Source organism: Lycium ferocissimum, chromosome 5, assembly GCF_029784015.1.
Source record: "Lycium ferocissimum isolate CSIRO_LF1 chromosome 5, AGI_CSIRO_Lferr_CH_V1, whole genome shotgun sequence".
NCBI lineage: Eukaryota > Viridiplantae > Streptophyta > Magnoliopsida > Solanales > Solanaceae > Lycium > Lycium ferocissimum.
The window spans coordinates 55,252,080-55,261,924 of record NC_081346.1 but is presented as its reverse complement, the minus strand read 5'-3'; the positions used below and the strand labels follow the sequence as shown (position 1 = coordinate 55,261,924).

Below are 9,845 nucleotides of genomic sequence, written 5' to 3'. Positions count from 1 at the left end.
GAAAATATGAAGGAATCGTCCTAACTGGGCGGAGCGATCCTTATCCTACGTTGGCATACGTAGTTTCAGGCTATCTGAGCCTTCTCGGTATTAATACAACTCCCGAACATGAAAATAAGCGAAGACATGATTTTCGAGTCTTGACATGAACATGGGTACATGAAAATAAATGACATATATAAATATATATACAAGCTTTTCATGGAAATAAGCAAAATATCTCATAGCTTGTGTTATAGAACCCATGAGATGCAAGTTATGGGTTTTCATAGATTACGGACTGGGTCTCAATCACCAAAACAACAAATTAAGACTAATCAAATGGAATTGTAACTGACCATATAATATACATCGTGGTTCAAGTGTCTAGGGTTTATCATGAATATACCTAGAATCCTAAAACTTGGTGTGTAATCATGGAATACTGAAACATGGGGAAGAACAAGGATGTTCCCACACGTGGATAGCGCCTACATACCTTGACTTCCTGCTTTTGAGCGTATCACAATGTCCTTCAATCCCTTCGACTTTAATCTATAGCAATACAGGTCATAGGGATTCTATATTAGCAACAATATTCGTGCTTTGATCATCTAAGCATTTTATCAAACACTTGGTGGGCATGAAGCTCCACAACCTTCATTAATGGTGTTTTCTTCACCCAATCCCCATTCTATTACTTCTAGGTGATTCTACAATCTCAATTAGGTGTAATTAACATCATTCTCCATCACCCATATGATTATAACAATCTCAAGTCAACAATCCAAAACCCTACTATAGTTCGTATAATTCTCTTTACTAAACCCATTTACTATTCTCCCAAGAACTCATCAATTCACTATTATGAATGATTAGAGTGTAGAAGCATTACCTTTTTGACGTTCAATCCTCTTGAATTTGGGTTCTAGGGTTTCCACATCCAACGATAATGTTCCAATCACAACTCTATGGATTAGAAGGGTTTACTCAAGTTAGAAAGGGATTAGGGACTTGAATTCAATCTAGAATCATGATAAAACTTACCTTGGAGGGTTCTTGAGGCTTGGGACTTGTTCCCTCTAACTTTAGGGTGATTTTTCGTGACTAGAGATGTTATGGAAATAAACCCCAAGCTTAAATATAACTTAAAACGCGAAATCCAACTTTTGGCCCGAAATTGACCTGTTTAGCAATGGGTCCGCGATGCGGGTGAATCGCGCAATATTCTGCAGGTAACTACTCAGATTTTCGCAATCGGCCCACTAAGCGGGGCCATCGTACGCACTCTCACGCACCCCGAGAAGCGGTGTGTGTCGATTTTGCGCAGTGTTCGGTAAAATAGGCATAACTTCTTGTACATAGCTCTGTTCAAGGCCCATAATATACCGTTGGAAAGCTATTTCAAAGGGCTACAACTTTCATGTTTTAAGTTTCCTCAAATTCCCAATGAATTTTCACGAAATTCGACTGGAAGGCAGACGTATCAAAAACTTAGCCGATTCTATAGACTTTTAAATGCCTTACTATTAGCTATATTGAGTCGATCATATCTCCTTGCTCTGATCTCTGATTGGCCTGGTCCTTATATCGTTAGAAAGCTATTTTTATGTACTACAACTTTCATTGAGGGTACTTTCCCAAATTCCCAACTAATCAAAGAGTTATCACTGCCCGAAGTAGGCCTATCAACCATTTTCGCAAAACGTTCAAACCTTCAATTTTTCCACTAAAACTCTAATGATATGAGTCTAACCTTAGTTCTTAGATACGGGGTGTAACATTATCTCCCCCTTGGGATCATTCGTCCTCGAATGATGGTCTTGGTTATAATCGCGGCTAATTCTGAGACTCTATGGGAGTTTGGTAGCGTTTATTCTGTAACTAAGATACCTAAACTAACTGACTGAGCCACGTGATCACTGAACTGACTGAATGAATACATGATTACTGAACTGAATGTCTACTGAACTATCTGAATACTGAAAACATGGAGATTATACTATAAGGATCTAAATGAAAAGGTTAGTTACCTTCAGCATTTTCTGCTTGCTCTCCAAAGAGATGGGGATATCTGGACTTCATGTCCTCTTCGGCCTCCCACGTAGCCTCTTCGACTTTCTGATTTCTCCATAGTACTTTCACTGAAGCAATCTCTTTAGTTCTCAACTTGCGGATTTGACGATCAAGAATAGCCACTGGGATCTCTTCATAAGACAGCTATCTTTAACCCCTATGATTTTCGTAGGAACAACTAGAGACGGTCTCCCATGAACTTCTTCAAAGATAGATACATGAAATAATGGGTGTACAAAAGCCAAATTTTGTGGCAATTCTAACTCATAAGCCACTTGCCCGATCCTTTGCAGGATTCTATATGGCCCAATATAGCGGGGGCTAAGCTTCCCCTTCTTCCCAAATCTCATAACGCCTTTCATAGGCGAAACTTTCAAAAACACCCAATCATCAACTTGGAACTCCAAGTCTCTACGCCGCATGTCCGAATAGGACTTTTGGCGACTCTGAGCCGTCTTCAAACGCTCTTGAATCAACTTGACTTTCTCCATAGCCTGATAGACCAAGTCTGGCCCTAACAACTCGCTTCACCAACCTCAAACCAACCAATTGGCGACCTACATCTCCTTCCATACAAGGCCTCAAACAGTGCCATATGAATACTCAAGTGGTAATTGTTATTATAAGAAAACTCAATGAGAGGCAAATGGTCATCCCAATTACCTTTGAAATCTAGGACACATGCTCTCAACATGTCCTCAAGAGTCTGAATAGTACGCTCCGCCTGGCCATCTGTCTGAGGATGAAAAGTTGTGCTGAGGTTCACCCTTGTGCCCAATCCTTTCTGAAAGGATTTCCAAAAGTCCGCAGTAAACTGAGCACCACCGTCTGAAATAATGGACAAAGGAGTCCCATGCAATCGGATGATTTCCTAAATATATAACTTGGCATAATCTTCTGCTGAATCTGTAGTCTTCACTGGCAAGAAGTGAGCTGACTTGGTAAGTCGATCTACAATCACCCAAATCGAATCATGCTTTCGAAAAGAGCGAGGCAAACCTGTTATGAAATCCATATTTATCATCTCCCATTTCCAGACGGGAATGTCTATGTTCTGAGCTAACCCACCTGGCCTTTGGTGTTCGGCTTTCACTTGCTGGCAATTTGGACACTTAGCCACAAAATCTGCTACATTTTTCTTCATGTCATTCCACCAATAAATCTCCTTAAGATCATGATACATCTTTGTGGAACCTGGGTGAATAGAATACCTGGAATTGTGGGCTTCAGACATAATCCGATCTCTGAGCCCATCTATGTCTGGAACGCATAGTCTGCCTCTGTACCTCAAAGTACCATCATCTCCCCCTTGTTCAAAGGCCGTAGTCTTGTGTTTGTGAATTCCCTCCTTTAGCTGTAACAGGCAGGGATCACTAAACTGTTTTTCTTTCACTTCTGCTACTAAGGAGGAATAAGCCATGTTCTGGGCAACAACTCCACCCACTTCGAAGTCCGAAAGTCGAATTCCTAGCTTGGATAAGCGGTGAACTTCCTTCACCATAGTTCTCTTGTCTGCCTAAATCATGAGCTGTACTTCCCATACTTGATTTTTTTTTTTTTTTTTTTTTTTTAGATACTTCCTAAAATACTCATAGTACTGTTGTGAGCTAAGTCTTTGACTAGCACCTTAAAGATTAGAGTCTCGTGCAATGGCACTACCCTTGTGACACATAACTGGGCATGATCTTATAGCTTTTCTGTGATCACCTAATCGATAGTAATTGAACTTGACACGATTCGTTCGACGATCATTCTACTCACTTCGGGTTTCCTCTAAGTTGAGGCATATTCCTTATGGAGACTATCTCATTATGCCAACTTAACTGAACTGAGGTTCTTCATATCTCATACTAACCCTTCGGATTTTTAATTATTTCACTGGACTTACTGGCTATTTATGCATCTCCCCCTTAGACCAAGGCTAACGTCTTATACTTACCATTTTTTCTCTTTTGATGAGGTCCAATTAACATTCCTTATCTTCTGTAATTCCTTTGTACTCTACAACACTGACGACTTTTTTTTTTTTCGACTCACATCTGAGCAATTTCTCATGGGGAAAAACTAAATTTACTTACATGAACGGGTTGCTACTGTATTCATAACTAGCATACTCCATCTTAACGACTTAACTCTGCTCACACTGTAAATCTTAGGACAACCTCTTTTGACAACTCTTAAAGGCTATTCTTCTGTAGTTTGCTCTCTTACGGCTTAGCGATTTCTTTTTCCACTAATCACTCTACTCTGAACTTAACTTAAGCCTTTGGTTTCTAACACACATTCGGATGTATCCGAACCGTCACCCACTTAAGGTGTTCATCTGAATAAGGAAATCAAATCATATTTCTAATATTTCGCTGAAATTACTGATGCATTGTATCTACTCAAAACTTACTTACTATTTTTCTGTTAATCACCTGCTAGCTTCATATTTTCTTATTCTGCTCTAATAACCTAAGTTATTTCTAACTCTCCCTCATCATCTGACGCTATTCTATGGTCGTATACTATCTTTCCTTAACTATGGATCACACTTAAGAAACTTTCATCTATCTTATACGAAAGATTGGAACAACTAAACCCAAGCTTTCTATACACTTCAAAATCGTATCAGACTATACACATTTGGGATAAACACTTACTCACATAGCTTAAGCGAGAACTGTCACATCTCCTTATCTCATAATAATAATTACTTCTTATAGTAACTTACAACCATCGTACTCTCTAACTCTGATCTGACTAACTTAAACAAACTAAAATCATTCCCGAAAATTTAATATCATCTGCTCATGGTTATTATTTCATACATACCTCTTTTCTTAACAGGCATAGTTCGTACGAAAATTTCGTCTGTGGTGATAACTGGGGATGCCTCTTTATCCTGACGACCTGCTGAAGCTTCCAAGCAGTCTTCACTGAGAACTGAAATATCAGGCTTAGCTTTATTACAACCTGACTGAGCTTGAGAACTAAGAGGAGCCATCGAAATACACATTAAGGCCCAAACGATACACCTCTTTGTGTCCCTATAACACTTGTTGCACATAAGATTCTGAAAACTTCTGTGGCTCACACTGGTATGTCATTGAGAGGCTGGTGCTCTTAAACTCTGTTTCTAGCTTAACTGACCTTTTTGATTTTTATCTAGACCTCGAGACTAGTGTACTAGCTGTAGATGGAGTGGGTCCTGATAGCTTCCGGTAGAAAATTGTCTGCCTCCACCTTCTTGAGATCCTTCATGATTTACGTTTCCTGCAGACTTAGCTCCTTTTCTAATTTCTCTGATATCCTCTTCCTGCTGTCTCTCATTCTCCTTTCTCAAAAACATCATTATCATTCAACTTACCATTCATTCTACTATACCCCTTCTTGGGCAACTTACACTGTATTCCACTTTCAATAGCACTTGAAGTCTCATTCGTTACCAGTAAGTACTGCACAATTGTACCCCCTGTGGGTAAACATCCTTACTTGGACCTTGAATTATCTGTTCATCGCCTGCGCATTCGAAACGTACGTAATTTGATTGGAAGAGAAGGTTACTTATTACTCTAAGCTTCATGGCACGATCTAGAGTAGAAAGAAATGAGACAAATCCTGAATGTCTTGGTGGTCAACTGTTTATATGTGTGGGGCCCTCACACATATAAAAGAGACCCCACTGGACACGGTTTCATAGACTCCCTAAAGACACTTGAACCTATGCTCTGATACCAAGCTTTGTCACGCCCCGAACCATGGCCTGGGCGTAACACGACACTCGGTGCCTGACTGCATGTGACCGAGCGAACCATATGGCTTGCTGAATCATCATGAGGCATACATGAGCGGAAATATAATATGAAACACGATGGGCTTTAAGAAAACATACGACGTCATAGTAATTATGAAATACTTGTTTAAAAACAAAAGCGCGGATAATACCATAACTGTGCCAAAATGGCTAATCGACTCTGAAAGTCCAACATGACCCAACTGACTTGTCTAGTCTATGAAACCTCTAGCATGAGTCTGAACATAAAACGTACTTGCTGGGACAAGGCCCCCCAAAGATACCTTTAATGCATCAATGACATAAAGTAAACAACCGACTAAACCCCGAAGAGAATGGGGCTCACCCAAAAGCCGATACGAGAGCCGTCCCTACCGAGAAAGGTGTGTGTCGTCCGTAAGCCGCACTCGCATCGTGAAATGCAGGCCCCCAAGGCAATAAACGGGGACGTCAGTACTTTGAATGTACTAGTATGTAAACACATGAGAGAAGTAGCAGGCACATGATATATAAACATGAGATTGAAACTGAAACCGAATACTGAAACTGAACATAAACATGAGTACTGTAAGCATGAAATAATCGTAATACCGACATGAACCACCACGGGGAGAAACGTGGAGTCTGATCTCGGCCCGATCAGCTAAGCCATCTCGTACCTTGCCGGGGCACGAGACATGAACATGACATGAATGGATCCAAAATCCCTCAATGGGGAAAATATGAAGGAATCGTCCTAACTGGGCGGAGCGATCCTTATCCTACGTTGGCATACGTAGTTTCGGGCTATCCGAGCCTTCTCGTATTAATACAACTCCCGAACATGAAAATAACCGAAGACATGATTTCGAGTCTTGACATGAACATGGGTACATGAAATACATGACATATATAAATATATATACAAGCTTTTCATGGAAATAAGCAAAATATCTCATAGCTTGTGTTATAGAACCCATGAGATACAAGTTATGGGTTTTCATAGATTACGGACTGGGTCTCAATCACCAAAACAGTAAATTAAGACTAATCAAACGGAATTGTAACTGACCATATAATATACATCGTGGTTCAAGTGTCTAGGGTTTATCATGAATATACCTAGAATCCTAAAACTTGGTGTGTAATCATGGAATACTGAAACATGGGGAAGAACAAGGATGTTCCCACACGTGGATAGTGCCTACATACCTTGACTTTCTTCTTTTGAGCGTATCACAGTGTCCTTCAATCCCTTCGACTTTAATCTATAGCAAAACAGGTCATAGGGATTCTATATTAGCAACAATATCCGTGCTTTGATCATCTAAGCATTTTATCAAACACTTGGTGGGCATGAAGCTCCACAACCTTCATTAATGGTGTTTTCTTCACCCAATCCCCATTCTATTACTTCTAGCTGATTCTACAATCTCAATTAGGTGTAATTAATATCATTCTCCATCACCCATATGATTATAACAATTTCAAGTCAACAATCCAAAACCCTACTATAGTTCGTATAATTCTCTTTACTAAACCCATTTACTATTCTCCCAAGAACTCATCAATTCACTATTATGAATGATTAGAGTGCAGAAGCATTACCTTTTTGACGTTCAATCCTCTTGAATTTGGGTTCTAGGGTTTCCACATCCAATAATAATGTTCCAATCACAACTCTATGGATTAGAAGGGTTTACTCAAGTTAGAAAGGGATTAGGGACTTGAATTCAATCTAGAATCATGATAAAACTTACCTTGGAGGGTTCTTGAGGCTTGGGACTTGTTCCCTTTGACTTTAGGGTGATTTTTCGTGACTAGAGATGTTAGGGAAATAAACCCCAAGCTTAAATATAACTTAAAACGCGAAATCCAACTTTTGACCCGAAATCGATGGGTCCGCGATGCGGGTGAATCGCGCAACATTCTGCAGGTAACTACTCAGAGTTGCGTGATCGGCCCGCGAAGCGGGGCCATCGCACGCGCCCTCAGGCTCCCCGAGAAGCGGTGTGTGTCGGTTTTGTACAGTGTTCGGTAAAATAGGCATAACTTCTTGTACATAGCTCTGTTCAAGGCCCTTAATATACCGTTGGAAAGCTATTTTAAAGGGCTACAACTTTCATGTTTTAAGTTTCCTCAAATTCCCAACGGATTTTCACAAAATTCGATTGGAAGGCAGACGTATAAAAAACTTAGCCGATTCTATAGACTTTTAAACGCCTTACTATTAGCCATATTGAGACGATCATATCTCCTTGCTCCGATCTCTGATTGGCCTGGTCCTTATATCGTTAGAAAGCTATTTTTATGTACTACAACTTTCATTGAGGGTACTTTCTCAAATTCCCAACTAATCAAAGAGTTATCACTGCCCGAAGTAGGCCTATCAACCATTTTCGCAAAACGTTCAAACCTTCAATTTTTCCACTAAAACTCTAATGCAATTTTGAATTGAATATATACAAAAAAAAAAAGAAGAGAATAAAAAATGAGTGATGACACTTAGAACTTTGAATTTCTGGGTGTAGAATGTAGCAACTTTGAATTGAATATATACTAAAAGAAAAAGTCAATAACCTTAGTTCTTAAAATTTGAAATCGGTAGTCCATAAAACTTAAAAAATCATTAACCAAATAGATTGTTAAACCAATAACTTTTTTTTTTGGTTCAGTTTATCGGTTAAACCGATTTTTGCACGCCACAAAATTCGGGATCTACTTTGATGACACTAAGAACTTTGAATTTCTCGAGTACAGAATAACTTTGAATAATATATACCAAAAGACAAAGGAAAAAAAGAACTCCAACAAATTTCCTAAGGTGTTTTTACTTTTAAAAGTATCCTACATTCATTTTTGGTTATCAATTTTTACATTAATTTTTTTTTTTTGTGGAGTGCCAATTATTTTCTTTTAAACTTGTACGGAGTTTAACTGATTTTTTAAGAAAAATTGAAAAGCTAAATAATAAAATGGAAGAACATCTTAAAATAAATTTGATCAGCTCATAATAGAATTGGTTTTAAAATTAACGGAAAAAAAAATAAGAAAAAATATGAAAGAGGAGAGAGAAATAACCAAAAAAAAAAACGTGGAAGAAGAAAAGAAGAGTAGGAAGAGCATAAAGTGGTGGGGCCCATAATATAATTATTATAAAATACTCCCTCACACCCCATGTCATATTTATGCATCACCCATGGTAAAGTTTTTCATCAATTTGTAGTTATTATTTTGTACTATATCTATGGAGTAGTTGGATCAAACACGCCAATCATCAATTTACAGTTCATTGAAATTCAAACACATTTATTTTTTCAAATGAATCATGTCGTTGAAATTACTTTCATATTAACGTGACATATATCAGAAGTGACATCGAGAATGAGTCCGCGACTTAAGTAGTACAAAAAATAAAAAGTTGAACCAAACTAGTGCAAAAAAAAAAAAAATGACATTAGTAGTATTCACGCACGAAATTCGTGCGTGAAAGGACCAAACTGCAAAAATACAGTTCGAGCCTTTCACGCACGAAATTCGTGCGTGAATGGTGTGAACTGGTTTTTTTTTTTTTTTTTTTGCATTACCTTTCCAATCACGTTTTTTTCCATACTTTGGGTAAAGATTAGTCATATTTCAAAATTCCAAAATATCAATATTTTATATAAAACTTGATATCTTTTTTTGCGTACAATAATGTCGGCTCATTACATCAAGTCCACCTAAATGTTTGGATTGTCATTTTAGGGGTTCTAAAGTGCCCCGAAGCAAGTTTTGGAACTTGTAATATTTATAGGGTTTTGATTTAAGTGTTTTAATAATAATTCATCCAATATGAGTGGTTTATACTAATTAAAAAATAATTCATTTCATTTAATTACAATACTAATTCAAAGCAATACAATAATAAATTACAATAACAATACAATCTTCAAGTTTTAGAGGCTCTATTACTTCGAGACGTGCTTGTACTACCACGGCCTTGTTACCCACACGAACGCTTGTCATGGCCATATTGCTTGCATATAGAGCA

The 9,845-nt window shown here is 38.3% G+C and overlaps 1 pseudogene; it reads right to left on the bottom strand.

Annotated features, from left to right (window-relative positions):
• Nucleotides 1-1,898: 1,898 nt before the first annotated feature.
• Nucleotides 1,899-3,556, bottom strand: LOC132057832 (uncharacterized; annotated as a pseudogene).
• Between the last annotated feature and the right edge of the window lie 6,289 nt (nt 3,557-9,845).